This window comes from Equus asinus, chromosome 3 (genome assembly GCF_041296235.1).
Source record: "Equus asinus isolate D_3611 breed Donkey chromosome 3, EquAss-T2T_v2, whole genome shotgun sequence".
Lineage (NCBI taxonomy): Eukaryota > Metazoa > Chordata > Mammalia > Perissodactyla > Equidae > Equus > Equus asinus.
This window is the reverse complement of record NC_091792.1, coordinates 15,147,265-15,149,758: the sequence shown is the minus strand read 5'-3', so window position 1 is coordinate 15,149,758 and position 2,494 is coordinate 15,147,265.

The following is a 2,494-nucleotide window of genomic DNA, read 5'->3' as shown; positions in this document are numbered from 1 at the left end:
GAATGTTGTTTATGTATTGATTTTAGTAAACTGCCTTAGATTTGATATCATATATCACTATTAACAAATGGTTGATTGTCTAGTAAATACATGAAAATACACCAAGTTTTAAATACTTTCTTCCGCATATCCGACATATTGATGTAAATTTAACTAACATCAAATAGCCCAAACTATGCTGTATGACTTAAAGGACGTTTTGACAACTCTGATCCTTCATACTTGACATGACTTTTCCTAATTATTTGGCAAGGAAAACCATGGAAAATTGGGCATGATAGTGAATTCCCCATGTCATCCATGACACCAGTCATTAACCCAGTTACTCAAGCCAGAAACCCAAGAGCAAGGCCATTGTGTAAGCTTGTCAGCAAGGACATGAAGCCAAAAGGGCAAGTGGGGCTGACGTCCCCTTCACTTTGCTGCTAAACAAGCCATGTGCCTTGGTGTGGGGCTTCTTTGGCCTGAAGAATGAATGTTCTAATTTCTCATCTAACTAATATAATTTCCTTGGCCATGCCCAGGAATTATCATTTACTCCTTTCTTTCCCCAAAGCTAGTTCTATTGGCTTTGTCTCCACAACATGCCTTGAATGAGTTCATTTCTTACCACTTCCACTGCTACCACCCTAGTCCAAGCAACTGTTACCTCTTGCTGGGACTCTGCAGTAGCCTACTAAGAGGTCTTCCTGCTTCCCACTCTTGCCCCTTTAACCCACCAGTAAACCATTTTCCCTATTTATTTCAGAAGACTCTTTTAAAAACAAAAAATACATTATTTAGGTCTAAGAAAGAAGTGGGTGAAGATAAAAGTGTTTGTGAGAGGCAGTGTTAGATAATGGTTCAGTACTTGGGATTTTGGAGTTAGCACAGTGTTTTTATTCAGGCTTTGCCATTCATTCATTTATTCATCCATTCACTAGTTTCTCCCAACAAATATATTGAGTGTCTTACCATGTGCCACTCTTCTAGGCACTGGGGATACAACAATGAACAAATCAGAAAACCCAACTTTCAAGGAGATTACATTCTAGTATGAGATACAATGATAAACATTAGTAAGTAAAATTATACAGTATGTTAGTGATAAGCGCTAAAAAGAAATGATAAAGCAGAGAAGGGAGATATATAATATTTCTAGAGAAGGGGGTTAAAATTTCAGATAGGATACTTAAAGAATACCTCACTGAGAAGTCTACTGCTAAACACCTGAAAAAAAGTTAACCTTGGTCAAGTTACCTCGGCCTCTGAGTCTCAGTTTCTTCATCTACAAAATAGGAATATTATCCACTTCATAGAGTCGTTGGGAAGAATCTATTAATTGATAGATAGAAACAGCTTCTCACAGTACCTGTTACCCAGAAAATGCTTGGTATTGTTATTTTATTTCATGTATGAATAAGTGGTAAAGTTTTAAAGATAACTTTTAAATGTTTGTCACAGAATTTAACACACAACTTCCATGACAGACGTTAAATAGGTGGTAGAATCCTCATTTCTGCAACTGGTCTAAGGTTGTTATTAGAATTTGTCATTTACCTTTTGCACCACCCATTCTGTGTCAGTTGCCTTCAGTCAGTGTCTCGGATGATTTGGCCGCCTCATTCACTGGAATAAGGTCAAGAATTGTGAAGGGTTTGAGATTTTGCTATACTTGAAAGCTTTAAAGTTAGCCTAACCAGTTTCATGAGTGCTGGCAGAAGAACATGAGACTCCTGGGTCAGAGACTAAGGACTTTATTATTCACACTGTGGGCATGAGCATGTCTGTATGGTTCTACATGTCCTCAAATCCCATAGAGGCAGCATGTATGGGTCCAGACCAATGCTACACACACAGTGGCGTTGTATTACAGGAGAAGAACTCTGAGCTTAGGGAACTCTAATCTTTTTTTTTTTTTTTTTTTTTTTTTAAAAGATTTTATTTTTTCCTTTTTCTCCCCAAAGCCCCCAGTACATAGTTGTATATTCTTCGTTGTGGATTCTTCTAGTTGTGATACATGGGATGCTGCCTCAGCATGGCTTGATGAGCAGTGCCATGTCCGGGCCGCCTGCAGCGGAGCGCGCGAACTTAACCACTCGGCCACGGGGCCAGCCCCAACTCTAATCTTTTTATAATGCAGAGGGAGACATTATATTTTCCAAGGCTGTAGGCAAATCTACCCTTTGCTCTGGGGGCAGATACTCTGTATTTTCCGAGGTTGTTCGCTATACAAATATCCTTGAAAATATAGTTCTGAATAAAGGGCAGTTAGTGTCTTGCTTGCAAGATGTGCAGAAATGTGGGAGACTCATCGAGAATATCTTCCAACATAATCTAATCTTTGTTTCTGAGAGATCTGAAAACTAATGGACGTGCATATGGTTTTTTTTACTTTGTCACTGATTTAGGGGCACTAAGAGACTTCTTCAGAGTTCACCTTGTAGCTGTCTACATGCCTGCTTGTCTCCATTGTATAGCAGCAACTCCATTTCCCTCAATGATTAGAAAGTCA